This window comes from Enoplosus armatus, chromosome 22 (assembly GCF_043641665.1).
Source record: "Enoplosus armatus isolate fEnoArm2 chromosome 22, fEnoArm2.hap1, whole genome shotgun sequence".
Classification (NCBI taxonomy): domain Eukaryota; kingdom Metazoa; phylum Chordata; class Actinopteri; order Centrarchiformes; family Enoplosidae; genus Enoplosus; species Enoplosus armatus.
Window position 1 is genome coordinate 2,776,827 of NC_092201.1, and position 15,735 is coordinate 2,792,561.

Here is a 15,735-nt window from a genome sequence, read left to right on the forward strand (position 1 = left end):
GTTGCACAGGATCTTTTCACCATTTTAAGGTGTTTTTTTCTTTTTCTTTTGTGCACCCCAGGAGGGAGTGACCACAGCAGCTATGCACACAGCGGACATCGCATGCTGTAAACTACGAAAAACGCATGTTTAATTTGAACAAGAGTCTTGTAAATATCCAGAGGAAGTGACTAAAACAATGTATTGCTGCGTCCTTACAAATTGCTCCATATAGTAGGCTGCCACAACAGCCCCCCCCGCAGCTCCTCGTATACTTTCAGCTACCAGAACTAATGTAGCATGCCTTCAAATCGAGGGGCTCTACGGGTGAGTTGATGAGTAAACCTGCGCAGTGATAGGTCCACTGCTGTGTGTGAGATTGGAAAGGATAGGGAGGACAGGGTTCTTGTTCAAACACGGAGACGCATACTGTTACACTTTGTCACTCACACTCACTCACACACACACACACCCCCACTTTGCTAGAGCCAACCTGTGGCTTTGACACTTGGCTTTGCGTTTATGGCCGGGGCCCCACAGTTATTCAATCTCCAGTTAAGGGAAGTTTGGCAGCCACGTAGGAGGTGATCAACTCGGCTTTCCGACTGGAAGTGAAATGGCATGTGGAGTTCTTTTCTGCTGCAGATGTAATTGACTGTAATTGTGTGTGTGTGTGTGTGTGTGTGTGTGTGTGTGTGTGTGTGTGTGCTGTAAACTGAATAGCCAGAAAAAAAAAACCTAATTATTATGATACAGTTTTCTCTGCATGTGGAACAAGATTGTTTGGAGTCCAGGGACTGTTACATCACTACCTTCATCTGGACACGCAACACAAAAAAAAAACCCAGCGTGCAGGGTTTGGACATCATGCGCTTACCAGCTGGCGTTCGCCAACTCCAGGGAAGCTACTTGGATGGTACAGTTTGTTACTTGACTGTGCGAGAAACTGATCTAAACTCAAAGTCGCCCTCTAGAGCAGCAACGTCTTTGTTTTAAAGGAGTTCTCCACCAAAAACAACTTGTGTTTTACAGCTTGCTTCTTGTATTCAGCTCGTTATAGTGGATTGCAATGTTGACCCAGAGTCATCGCAATAATAAAATAAAAATACAGCATTTTTCCAAAGGTCTGACCCTTCCACATTCAATATAAATATCTGTCTGAGACGGAGACCTGAGGAAACGGAGAAGACATTGATGTTGCTATCTTCCATTAAATCTTCTTTCTTCATGTCTGTTAAAGGAACACATTTTACAATTATTCTTTAAAACTGGTTAAATATGTGAAAATATAAGACACCAATAGATAGATTCACAGCCCCTGGTGCAAATAGCATCTGAAGGTTTACTTGTTGCATGGAAATATCAAGGTCAGGAGGAAGAAAAGGAAAAACATTTCAGCCAATTACATGAAAAGATACTGAGCCGGCTGCGAAAGGAGTGGCTGAATATGGTAGCTGATGAGACAGAACTGACTTGAAGAAAGGGACTGAATGTACAATAAATGTCTACGACTCTCCTTGACACTAGTCAGTTTTTGTTAATAGACATGAAAGCCGCTGTGTTGACCGTAAAGATGACGACATGACCGCTCCCTGAAAGTGAAGCCAAAACGTCTCGATCGCCCCCTGGTGGCTGGCTGCAGTGTAGGTCGTAAACAGGGAAAACATTAAGCTCCTGTATTCTCACATAGGACAAGATCAAACCAGCAGTGACTCTGTCTGATCCTGAATATCCATATGATGACACTCCATTGACTTCACGCATGCTCAGCCTCAGCAGAGAGGACGGCTTGGCTGCCGGTCGCTGGTCGAGTTAGTAGCAGCTCAGGTGTGAGATGTGTAGAGTTGGAACAGATGCTTCCACTTTAATTACCTCACAAAGAGCTAACTTTCCTGTGATGGAGGAGACGCCAACACAGCTGGGTCCTGATGGATGCCAGGGCACAAATAACGCACGGCCACAAACACACACACAAACAATCGCATGCTTCACATGCGCTGAATATATTCAAATATATTCTGATCTGTCAAATGTCAAGTGAGCTAATCTGGGAGGTGGAATTTCTGGTACTTGTCATAAAGAAGAAAAGGAATCTGGGACATAATGAAAATGATATCCAGGATTGTTGTTTTAACCAGAGGGCGAGTGTGAGGTCTGGAAAAGGCAACTGCTGACTGTCAGCCAATCCAAGAGCCAGAAAAAGTTGTCAAAGTCAAAGCTGAAAGATTAAATTGGAGTCACTTTTCTTTATGAATGTGTTTGTCAGTAATTTCTTCGACTAATTGATTGTTTAGTTTGTAAAATATCAGAAAATAGTGAAAAATAAAGTGATATAATCTATTTATAGAGATATAAATCAGAGAAAAGCAACAAATCCTCACATTTCAGAGGCTAAAACCAACAAATGTTTGCTGTTTTTGCTTGATGTTTTCAAGATTAGACTGAGAATATCATTTAAGAAGCCTAAAATCACTGCCAGTAAGGTATCATTCTATATTCCATTTTATCAAACGTTGGCAAAGATTACAGAGATTTTTGTGTATAAAACTTGTTGGCCGTCATCACCTGCCATACTTTCCTCATGCAGGTGAATTAAAAGATCATTTTCAATCTAATTAAAAAGCCTGGATGGGTTCCTGCATTCGACATACTGTTTCGCTAAAGCAGACGAGCTTATTGTTCCTCGACTGCCAGAGCTTTTGCGTTCCCGTCTGATCAGTCAAATAAGATCATTTACTGTGCTCACTCATGTGCACCTACATGCGCAGCAGAGATGCATTTGCTGAATTTTTAGGCTTATTATCTGATAGAGGAATTATGTGATTTGACTTGTTTCCTAATCACGCTCTCAGATCATGTTGACTGACCTATATTCACTGGCACATGCAGGAGCTACAACTGTCTCATACCGTTACGATGCAATGAATATATCTGCCATTTACAGCGACTTGTTCACCAAACATTCAGATGGGAAAACAATGTAGATTACCAGCTCAAACACAAAGCAGCAGCATCTCCTTCCCTGTTTTGGCTTCATGAGATAATGCTCAGACGATACTGGCTCGTGCTCTGAAATGGATTTTTAGTGCTATGAACGCAGAACAAACTCCACTGAGGATAGATATTGTGCATAAACAGGGTAAAAGCATGTAGGAACTGAATATCTTGTGCAATAACCAGTAGACTTCTTGTGTGCTGTGTTCACCTAATTTCCAAAGCATCAACCACTGGCATTACACTAAACAACACTGCCAAACGCACTCAGTTACGTTTATTTTCAAGAGCTATGAGTAAAGACTAGGTAAACTCTACAAATTTGACTGGATTTCGGTCCTGCTGTCTACTCTGAGCCCAACCAGCTGGCTATCAGTAATGATCTGTCATCGAACTTCAGCGAGCTCCACAACGACTCCATCCTTCTGTGCGAAGGGACGTCACGTGTTAATACCGTTCAAACAACATAAGTCAACAGCCAAGACCGTATTCACACACTTAATCACAATGTGTGACCACACTGAGCATCACTGATGGCCAAAGCCACAGCTAATGGTTTTAGGAAACCAGTGACGGAGTGACAATATTATATATATAACAGAACAGTAGCCTGATGATAGGAGTGCATTCATTGAACCCAAATTAGGATCAATGTAATTATTAGCAAAAATACAGTATAGTTTAGTTAAGATTTGGGCATGGCTATATGTTAGGGTATGATTGTAATGTAGTTTTTTAACCAGTATAGTTCCTGCATTGGCACCGAAACATAAATCGCGCCCCGCAGAATCAATATGAACATAACTCATACAAACGTCTCCAGCTTCCACATCAATGTGGAGATGTGAGAGACATTATGTAACTTCTGAATTAAAACCAAAACAACACAGAGACTGGAGGCCATGATCAAACAGATGAAGACTTCTCTGCTCCGTTCTTCAGATGCGTCTCATCATTAGCCTGTCTGCTCTCTCAACTCATAATCTAACAATGCCATGGCACAAAAAGAAACCAACTTTGTCACTCTCTGTCAAATGCATCATTATCCTAAACACAATATGTCTGGCAAAAATGCTTCTGTTTGTTTTGTTTTTGGTTTCTAACAATGCCTCTAGTTTTGCAATATGGAGCCCTCCAAAGCTCCCCCTGTAGACTTGTTGTTTGAGGCCGAGGTTGGGCAAGACAGCCCTGGACTGAATGTTTACATAAATGAGCCAATTTAGCTGCATTTCAGAGAACCGGACCGGCTGGCAGACTGGCTGGCTGCTTTAACCACACACAGACATGGATGGACACTGACAGAAACTCACAATAAATCACATAACAGAGTACAGGATCTAACAGTCCAGCGGGGGCCCTGTTAGCAAATTACCAAGTGGTAAAGATGCAAAACAAGATATCTTATTTAATCAGCAGTTATGACAGTGGAGGTCTTGGTATTCCCAGACATTTCAAGTTGAAAAAAGACAAGAAGTTGAGAGAAAGCAGACAAAGAAGGAAAACAACACAAATAATATGAAATACAGACGGAGAGAAAAGCATTTTAGGAAACGGCGGCTGTGCTGGGGTTGCGGACACCTGATGTTTCTGGTTGTTAGCGTCACTGTCAGCTTGGCCTGGCATGAAAGAAGAGCGAGGGACACAGCTAGCCAAGCCAGGCCAGGCCATGACAGGCCAATGACCGCGGCAGAGAACAGGCTAGAAAGATGACAAAAGCAGGAGTAAACTGAAATGAGCACAAACACTCAACACACACACACACACACACACACACACACTGATTGTGCCATTCCGGTGCCAGTAAATTGCTCTGTGCTGGAGAGCTTAGGGAGGCATCAGAGAGCCTGGGCAGCATCCTGCTCTGAGCTGCAGATCCCAAGCCGACTGAATGTGGATGCTTGGCCCAGTCGGCTGGATCAGCCGCTAATACACAGCCTGGGACCAGAGAATTACTGAGTAAGCACTGAGCCCCATGCAGCCGCTAGCAACACGCACGCACAAAACACGCACATGCACACAAAGGAGGGGGGGGTCACAGGAATGCACGGCATGCTTGCAGACTCTCCTGCCATGAAAACCGACAAAGGTGCAGCCAGATACGCTGGTGTACACCGGCATCGCTGCGGCTGTGCAGTGTGGTTCAAATGAATATGACAACAAACAAAAAAAAAACAATCCTCTCAACGTCATCGTGTATCAGGCACACGTGAACGTTTAGACGAGGCATTGGATTGTTCAATAAAGCGACATTATACACAGTGGAGCCGAAAGATTGATCACAGTAGTACAAATCTGATCACACACCCGGCAGACAGAGGGCACCTCTGTCAACCTTTTACACTCTGAACTTCCAGCCAGAGGGCTCGTGAAACTCTGCTCGTCAGCCTGCTATATTAAGGTTTTTAAGGTAAGGTTTGGGTTTGTGGCCAAATGCAGAGTTAGCAGAACGTCACTCCAGCTTTTTTTGCATGTTTAACATCTAAGGAGAATTATAGTGGGATGCATTTAACCGTGAACCCTCAGCTGACTGTATCACACCCCCTATAGAGGCAGATTTTCCTGAGCTTTGAACACTTGATTTCCCGGTAAGTAGAATATTTAACGTTTCTATAAAGAGGAATAGCCCTCTGTATATGACCCCCCCCCCGCCAACATCATCTGAAGGCTTCCTCTGGTACAATACCCCGGCTGAAAATAACCCGCCCTCCCACCAGGATGCACTGGCCTACTTCCCAAAGCACTCACATCTGGCAGAGAGACATGAAGCCCCTGTCAGGTGCTTTTGAGAAACCCCTTGCTCTTATTCCCTAAAAGTCTCTTGTTCCAGTTCCGTCCTTCATCCAACTCCCCCTGCTTTCTGTCCGTGTGATGTGTGAGAGTTTATGTGCACAAGCTTTCTGATTGTGTACTCTTTATCCGCGGTTTCCGGCCTCAGCGGAGCGCGTGGATCGATAGGATGTTTAACATACTCCCTCCGCTTTTTAAAGCCTGAAGCGAACAAGCCCCTCACCATCGACCCCTAACCCCACCCGCTGGCGCAAATCGAAGGCCCCCCTGTCACGTGACCGCCTTACACAACACTCACGGGAGGTCCTCTTCTCACCAGGCCGCCTCCCACTTCCTGCTCAGCCGCTGGTTACCGAGGTGAACCATCGCCATGGGCAACGGACCAAAAGAGAGGGAGGAGGAGCGGGAGGAGGGGGGTGAGTCGGAGAGGAGATGTGAATAGATGTGAGAAGAGGGCATGAAATCGATGAGGCCATGCAACAGCTTTGCGGCTCATGTGCCCACACACTCAGATAGAGATGCAGACGGGAACACACACACACACACACACACACACACAGTAAAGTAGAGAGTGAGATGACCTGGCATTCACGACTGCCAACAATCTCGTCCATATTACAGGAATGAGCGAGAATGATACACACATTCCTCCCTCACAAGTTAAATGTTTCATCCATTTTTAGACTGCACAAATTAATCTTCTCCACCTCCACTGACATGAATATGAGTTTTAACTTTAACTCTCCCATAATTAAAGCAGAGCTTTAGCGTTTCATGCAGGAGATTTCAAGAGTTTCATTTTTCACAGAGCCGGTGTTGCAAAAGGTCTTGTGTTTCTTTTAAATGTCACTCTGCTAAAAACAGGGTTGCATTTAAGCAGCAGCAGGACTAGTGATATTTAACAGGGAGAGAAATTAGAGAGGCTGCGAGAACACTCTGCTTGTCAACCTCGCAGCCGAGGATATATTTATAAAGAGACATCCACGGTAACAGCTAATACCTGACTGAAATAAAGTGTGTCTCGCAGACACAAAGTCACTAAACAGGTTCATGAGGAATAATTTAATCAAAAGTTTCAGCTTGGAACAAGTCAATAATCATTGTGTAACTGAGATCAAATTAGAACACTAAGTACTTTATTAAAGTTTTTTTTTCTTTTTTATCACCTGAACAAAAACAGCATCTCATTTCATTTGACAATTCTAATCCAGAGAAAATCAGTTTTCAATGTTTTCCCTCCCAAGAACTGTATTATTGTTGATGGCAAAGCCCCTGAAACGGCCTTCAGACAACACAGAAAGAATCTGAGGTTGTGTTCAAGATCAGAAACCCCCCCCCCCCCCCCCATTATAGAATGTGCCATTTTGTAGTGTTGTCTACTAATGTTGTCTGAATGTCTGCTGAGATTTGTACACAGTTTGCGAGTACAAATGGTGTATCCTTACACCTGAAAGTGAAGCCTACACCTACTGAAAGTAAAGGTTTAACGTCTGATCTCCCAAACAACAGCTGTGTCAAGAGAAAGCTGAATCAGCCACCTTCAGAGGATCCGTTCGTGCACTTCACTGATGAACAAAGGAAATGTGGAAATGTGGATTGGAACAATGAAATGCTAAACCAAGTTTCAAATTTCCACACCAATCCAACAGCTCACAGGGGCGGCGGGGGTGGAGATTCAAAACAGATATTTGCAGTGGAGCTGAAGGGAAAGTCTGGTGGAAGACTATTGTCACCAGCACATTTCTCTGCCCTCCTCTTCCACAATATATATATATATACATGTCTTTGTGCTTGTGGTCTCAGCAGACGCAGGAGGTGGATAACTGAAATTGGGATGTAGTTCTGGACAGCCGGATGGATGGACTCTCCCTTCATCTCCACTCGCACACATGCAAGTAGCTTCTGTGCCACCGGTAAACCCTATATTTTATCATCTGTAGACTGTTTATTGATCTCATACCCAGCTTTATCGTTCCCTGCTTTACTGTGTAAGTTGTGTACATTTTGTGGCGGTATCAAAAAAAAGACCTGGGGAGATTAACGTGCAGTCGCAATATCTTATGCCTGCAGAATGATTTGTTATCATCAAACAAAAAAAGTGGCTTAAAAGCTACACATAGGGGGGACCTAAAGTCGTAGCAGAGGTGGATGACATCACTGGACAGCAAACAATATTTGTCAGCGAAATGATATATCGGTCAAACCTAAACAAATACTCCTTTAACGAACCACCTCCGCACACTTCACCGAGTGACGGGCCGCAGTGAAAGCCCTCTGCTCTGTGACCAGCCAGCACAATAGCCTCGCTGTGTTTGGAGCACCTCAGCGGCCACTCGGCGGGGGTCAGCTCTCCAGCCGCGCAGTTTCAGCTCAAGCCTCTGCTGTGCGGAGGGGAGACGAGCGCAACCGCACAAGAGCCTCCATTACGGCTCCGGCACAAGAGCCCTGCTCCATTATGGCTTTCACATAAGGGCCTTCATGCGGGCTCTTAGTCATTCTAATGAGCTGTGCTTTGCAGCTCTGCAGAGCCTCTGACTCGGTCTGTGCCGGGGCCCCGTGTAACAGCTCCCACGCGACTCCAGGCAGCCCCTAATGCAGAGGAGCGCTCAATGAGGATTGTGATTTTTTTTAGTTCTGTAATTGTGAAGCTTCAGAGGGCTCTTAGGCAGAGATTTAATGGCGTCTAATGGAATCTCATCACAGAACAACAGAGGAAAAAGGACGGAGAGGGAGAGCACTGACTAATGTCTCTACATACTTTTGCTTTGCAGTTAGCCCTTAATTCTGTGAATGCAATTACCTTTTTGAATGATACTTTATATAAAATATTTGGCACATATGTTTATGTGTGAATATGTGTGTATTCAGAGGGTTATCCTCCTTTTAAAGCCGACATACATTCAACGTTTACCAGATGAATTCATTGGATATAAAAGGTTAAGTTATAATCTGATGTAATTCATACGGGGATAGTGTGTTTTGATTTTGTTGGTACCGGCAGATGTTTGTCTTCTGATATACTTCAGCCTGCATTTGTACATTTCTCTGCATCTATCTGATTCTGTCTGTATTTGTAACTTCCAGTGGTCTTTGACTGTTATTTCCACCTAAAGCAACAAATGACAGCATCCGTAACTCTCTTCCACTCTGATATCCCTTTATCCCCTTTGCAACCGTCTCGTATTTCTTGACCACGCAAAAACAGTCTCTCTCCTTTTTGTCTCTCAGCTGGTTCAGGTTAAAGCCTCCCACTCGCATCTTAAATTTTGCCTCTGCGGCACAGTTAAAAATGACAAGTTATTGCAGCGTCAGCGGTCATGGTTAAATGCCAGCTTTTTCTTTTTTTTTCCTTTTTTGTAGATCAAATGCAGACGCAGGAGACCACGCATCCAGACAGTTGTTGCTCACCAGGTAGATCTCTAAGTGACCCGTCTTAATAAGAGGCTGCATAGTCCAGAAAGGACCATCATCAGCCGAAGGCACAAAAAGAGCACCGGAGCTATGTGCAGCACAAATGGGTAGTCTGCTGCTGCACAGGCCTTTTACACGAGGTTACAAATAAAGTGCAGGAAATGCAAAGCTCCAAGAAATCCCATTCTTCTGCTCCTCTGTCGGTGCTCACGTACAGAATGAGTTTAAGTCACTCTCATCACACTGAAGTATCGCGTGATTATTTTGACAAGGAAGACTCTCCGCTCACAAATTCGTGTTTTAATTAAATTCAGTGTCAATTTTGTACTTTGAAGACCAGACGGTGACATGAAGATAACACAATAAACTAATTAAATGGATAATAACTAGTCCTCAGTTTTTACATGATCATTCTACAAAAACTGTGGCTGGCATCAACACAATGACTTCTCCAAGTTACTATAAATAAATGTGCTGTTATTACAGTCATTATAGCAGACAGCAGTCTGTCAGTGGCAGTATCAGTGCATCAGTATACCCACCCAGTCACAGCATGCACACAGTGTCTTTCCACTCTTCACTTCAGCTACTGACAAACCTAATACCATAGGAGCGTAAACCAGTAGCTTTGTTTGACCGATAAAAGGTCACACATGTGAGTGAAAGACATTAAAGTCAGCTGGTTTAACTGCTATGAAGGGCAGAGGGTATGGATAAAATCTATAACTTTGTATATCATTATATAGCCATGCAAAAGTCCTGTTATATATTGCCATAAAACAGTCTCAGTCATTGATTTGCAACATGGCCTGCACTGTCCTACAACCGAACATATTACACAGCAGGTACCTCAGTGAATGGGATCGAATACTGATTTTGACATATTTCGATCGTCTCGAGATATGCATCATTATTTCACAGAAACCTGAAATCAGGATCAGGATCTTACGTCTGAAGTCGCAAAAAAGTATTACTTAGTAACTTGATGCTCCAGTTCAAATAGACCACGCTGATCTGAAACACGACTGAAAGGTGTCCCAAATCTCTATCATCCACTAACGTCTGGTCTCCTTATTTCTCTCAGCTGCTGCATGAAAGTCAATGTAAAGTGTCGAGTCTCCCTCTGGTACACACAACCAGCCACTTGTCTCCATATAGACGCACTAATTCAATTATTGAGTCCACTTTGCTATAATCTCCTGGCCTGGTTTCCCTTCCCTTTAATGAAGCAACATTGGCTGAAGACGGTCACTGGGATGAAACATGTCTCACAAAACAACGCTCAACATTGGCCGATACTTTGTTATTTATAGTGCTACCAATATAATCGCTGAAGCAAACGGCGTATTGGGTCCTGGGATCATTAGGAGGTCTCAGCTGCCAAATGACAGCTGTAAGACTGAGAAAGTGTGCAACTCGTTTGCAAACGTAGACATATCTCTGTGGCCTAAGTTAGCTTAGCTTTAAATGTGAAGGCGCTCCAGTGTCTCCTGTGTCGCAGGGTGAAGCTGCAGAATTGTCAGTACGAAGGGATTAATTCATCATAGGTATTAGCCCGAAATGCAATTATTTTGCACGCGACCATATGGAAAATGTCATAAGCGTAATATTAGAGACGATAAAACATGTGGTTCAGTACATAATGTTGAATTATATTACAGCTGCGGCAGAACGCAGTCAGCGCCAGGCTATTAAAGATTAAATACAGTATACCATTTCCACTTCCAGTAATGGTACACTCACAATCTACCAAGAGATGTATCCACACGGAAATCTAACAAGCTGTGTGTGTGTGTGTGTGTGTGTGTGTGTGTGTGTGTGTGTGTGTGTGTGTGTGTGTGCGTTTCCTACCATGCATGGAGGCATGCTGCATGTGACAGAGAGGAGAGAGAGGAAGAAGACATCAAGTGAGATCAAAGGTTGACACACTGACAGCTGTCTTTGATTCACCTGTAAGCCTCTGTGAGCACACACACACACACACACACACACACACACACACACACCGGGGGTGACAGCACGGAGAACCGAATTTACATTAATAAGACTTCTTGTTTTTCTCTCACTTAGACAAGAGATATTTGAAGCATTTATTAAATTATTAATCTATTTATTTATTCATTTAGTCAGTCAGTCAGTCATGTTTTTTTCATGGCTGAGAAGCTCAGTGTAATTTCATTGAGCTACCAGATGGTTGAGGGTTTAATTAACAACTTCAAAAGCAATAACTGGAGAGCTGGCCAAACACACAGACACACACACTCACACCAACACACACACACACACACACACACACACACAATATTAGCCGCCCATGCAAAAGTCCTGCGCAAGCACAAATGCATATCATCCACACTCGCTTATTAATTCATACTGCACAGAAATCAAACAGAAAAGCGGCCATTGTACTCTCGGCGTGTTTATGTACAGTTCCTTTCTCCTCATTATGGAGGCCCCCCCCCCCCCTCCAGCTCCCCAGACTGCCTGTGAAGGCGATAGTTGGAGTGGAGGGGAGGTGCTGTGGATGGGCCCCGGGCTCCCAGACTGTAAGTCACACCCTGCTGATTGGATCATACCGGCCTCTCGGGGACAATAAAAACACCCCGTCTTCCCTTCATCTCTCCCCCCTCTCTGGCTTTACTGGCAGCCGCAGCCATTATTCCACTATAATGACATTATTTTGATTGGCGCAGCAACAGTGGGCCTCCATCTGCTCGCATTAGGCATTGTAATCAGACAGCGCTGGGTTATGTTAATATGAGTGGCAAAGGGCAAAGAGCCATTAACCCGGCCTGGCGGTCAGGAGGCCTCTGCAGCTTTTGGCTCTCTTCTTCAGACACAACACACACAATCCACAGAGAGTTGTAGACCAAAGACTTTCCTAGACTTGCAGTCGTTATTTCAAACGTTTATGATATTAATTTAATTATCTAAATATATACATATATTTTTTAACTGCAGTTGTTTCCAAAAACTCTTAGAGGGCAGAAATGGAGAGTCAGGTCTTCACGTGCAGAATTGAGTAGCATAGTAGTTCTTAAATAGCTAAACAGAGGATCATTGAGGTCTATCATAGGGCCACCGTGGGCCACTACAACCCCCCCGCCCCCGTCCACACCACTGCCAGTGCGAATGGTCTATTGCAAGACCCAAAAATCACGATGAAACTCAACAAACGATGCCACGACTTGCCGTATTGGTGCCCACATTAAATGAGTGAAAGACTGCATTAATGATAATAGTGTTTAATCGTTTCATCGGCTTGCCAAAACCCAGCGACATCTAAAAAGTTTGTTTGCCTGAAATTGGCAACCGCCTCTAGTCAGCATTTGTTAGGAAGACTGGATCAAGTCAATGAGGAATCGAGACAGTTGGCTCATTTAAATCCTCCCCAAGTTCTGTTACTTGTTTCTTCTCTTCCTGCAGGTCAGGAAAACCAAAAGGCTTGAATGTGTTTGATTTCCAAAAGAAATAGTTTAGGTCCCTGCTGACTTTCGACTGATGCCAATAAATTCTATCGGCGGGCGCCAGTCACTTTCTTAAATAAAACACATAAAAAGAGGGGGGAAAAAAAAATCTCTGGAGATGTTATGAAGGAACTCCTGATTAATAACGAATATAGTAGCTTATGAAATTCGGAGTTTGCCCTTTGGATTAGCGAGTGTGTCTATGTGCGTGTGTTCGTACGGCCCCTGTGCGTATAGCCGGTAGATAGCATACATATTTCCTCACTGTCATCTATTGTTTGCAGGGTAAACAGGACAATGAGGATCTTCAGAAGGCCTCCAGATCAATGTCCTTCCTGCTGGAAATGTCAGTCCAGGCTGTTCATTAATCTTTTGCCACCAAACAAAGCAAAGAGCTTTGTTAGATATTGGACCATCCACCATCGCTTTGATGAATAATCCCCCTTTGCTCACAACAAAGGGAAATTGCTTACTGTACAATTTCGCCGTCTAAATCAGATTCCTCTTTGCCTACCTTTACTTTTACATTAAACAGCATGCGGAAGCAGCCATGCAAGATGTTTCCAGGGACTGTTTGTGTGGCGGCCATAACGAAGGTCCACAGGTTCATCTGCAATTCATCACACTAAACTTCAACATTAATCATTTTTAAATTCACCACCGGGTCACCTCAGCAGTGTCACAGGCATCCTTTTTGTTCCATTTTTGCCGGCCAGGCTGCAAAAGGTTGCTTGTCAGCAGAAGGGAAACATGGGTCTTTTCAATCATGTAAACAAATGGCTGATGCCTTTGCTTATCAGGTGAGGACGGTCTCGTGGTTAGCGGTCTATTAAAGTCCAAAAAAAAACAAAAAACACTGTGTTCAAGGTAACTGATCTCAACTATCAGGTTGTTTTGGAGCAGAGATGTTGACTACAGGCACTGCTGCGCCACAGAAACACACATCCACCTCATTAGACCCTGGGGTTATGTTTCTGTATGGATTTGCACCCACAACTGTGAATTGTTTCTTTTCTGGTGTACACTATGTGTCATGTATGTAAACACAAGGTGCACAGAACCAGTTCTCGATGCACACGTCTTCATGGGCGCAGCACTATGGTTGCTGTGAAGAAAAGCCCATCTTCCTCCGGTGAAGACTCTGCTGAATGTCACATGTGCCAATGTTAAAGAAAGCAATTAGCCAGCGTTGGCATGTCCTGGTCTGTGGATGAGTAATGGCTGGCGGGGCGGGAGTGTCTAGCCCTGATAAATTCTACTGTCCCCCTGCCTTATTAGTACAATGACTAACTGGGAAGGGGGGGGGGCTGGGAGCTAAGGTGAGAGACCATAGGGGGTGTCAAAGATAAACCCGGATTGACAGCAGAGCGTGGTGGCTAAATGCTAATGCACCAAGTGACATTTCCGACGCCGGCCCGGGTTAGCTTAGATGCTGCTGGCGTGCTGACAGACGGAACTGCTGAGACGGGGGGAGGGGGGGGGGGGGTACCCAAAATACCAGTGCACCAACTCTTTCTTCTTCCCCATCCCTTCTTCATTCTTCAAAATGAAAAGAAGGTGAAGGTGTGGGGGGGAGAGGGTTGAGATTTTGTCACGAGCCTTTTATCACAAGTTAGCAGGCTAAGCTAATAGCAGGTGCTTGAGACATTGATAAGGAGAGCGACAGGTAAAGACGGCGCCATGCGTAGACCAAAGGGAGACAAAAGCAGGGAAGAGCAGAAGACAACACTGATATTTAGCCTGAGAAAAGCCCCTGCTTTGCCTTCCCATCAGCCACCTGGGGAGTTTAGCCCGAGCCCGATACTTTGTCCACTAAATCCCCAAGCGCTGCTTTTGTTGATAAACCCTCTGCTTCCTCTCCTACACAAACCCCCCCCCCAGGATGATTTCTATCTCTGCCCTCAATTTCCAGGAGTTGCCAGACCATTACAGACAGGAGAGAAACTTCTGTGACTTTTTTGGCTGATGGTTGGAAGTGGAGCGCCTGCCGAGGCAGAGCGAGGTCTCATCTTTCTGGGTGGTCGGACGTGATGGTGTGTTGAAGCTGTGTCTAATTGGCAGTATTTTTAACATCGAGTGGTGTGTCAGCCAAAGAAACCTCCGGAGTTATGAACGCCACCTTTAATGGAATCTAATTAGTGGATGGGTGTGCTAACAGAAAGTCAGTGAGCAGAACAAGCACTCGTGTATATGTGTGTGTGAGTGTGTGTGTGTGTGTGTGTGTGTTCCTTATCTGATTGCTCACTGAACAGTTCTGATACCTAATGCATTGTGACAGAGTGTGTGTGTGTGTGTGTGTGTGTGTGCATGCACGTCTACGAGAGCAAGCATCACTTAACAGAACTTTCTCAAAGGCTGCTGGACCGTATATTTATTATATAGAGGATAAATTAGAACAAGAACTTCATACTTAAAGGCAGAATGAGAAGGATTTGTCGGTTGTGGTTTGAAAACACAACCCCCCCCCCCCCCCCCCCCCCCCATGGCTCGAGTCCCGCCGTCACAACCTGCGCTCTGTTATTGGCTGGCGGCTACACACCCACTGCTGTCAAACATCCTACAGGAAACACTGGATTGACATGACAAATGTTAAAAGACATTCTATCTAATCGATAGATATTAATCGATTATTCGATCGAATGAAAATTAGTTTGCTGGTTCCAGCTTCTTGAATGTGAGGATTTGCTGCTTTTCTTTGTCGTTTGTGATAAAATAAAATAAAAGTCTTTGGGTAATGGTGATGAGCATTTTTTTCACAATTCTTTTGACATTTTACAGACGACTCAAAGATGTGTGTTTGACATGGTTTTCTCACCATAAAGTTACGAGCGAAATATTCTTAGAATCTACTTCTTCTTCTTCTCTCATTGGTAAATCCTGAATCTATGAATATGCAAATACATAAGATGTCTCCTACTTCACTGGGATGTCCATTCATTGATTGTCTTCCAAAGTAGTTGAGATGTCACAAATTCCTGCGCGTACGTACGTGTCTTAAACTCAACGTTCCCCCTTCAGCAGGACGTAAAGCCTTCAAACATTTAAGCGCAGCTTAAACACAGTTTTAGCTTCTTTTACAGCCACCACCGGTGCGCAA